Here is a 298-nt window from a genome sequence, read left to right as displayed (position 1 = left end):
TTTTTTTTTCTTCCCCTCCCCTTTTGGCTCTGCCCAACTCCAGACAGCCTGCAATGTAAAACCAAGTGCATTTTACAGACACCGAATCGAGCTGCCTGGGAGATGCACCAATTGCATTAAGAGATTGTGTGTTGGGAGCTGCAGCGTGGTCCCCAGTCACCACCAGCAAAAGCCTTACCTGGGGAGGGAGGGGGGTAGCAGCCACAGCCCCCCATGACAGTGCAGCACTTACACAGAGCAGCCCCCAGAGAGAACAGCAGTTTTGGAGGCGGGTCGCTCGACCCTTTCCACGCTGGCG

The sequence above is a fragment of the Nestor notabilis genome, unplaced genomic scaffold (genome assembly GCF_000696875.1).
Source record: "Nestor notabilis isolate BGI_N333 unplaced genomic scaffold, ASM69687v1 scaffold17197, whole genome shotgun sequence".
NCBI classification, from domain to species: domain Eukaryota; kingdom Metazoa; phylum Chordata; class Aves; order Psittaciformes; family Psittacidae; genus Nestor; species Nestor notabilis.
The sequence above is the reverse complement of the archived record's forward strand: the minus strand, read 5'-3'. Positions refer to the sequence as shown.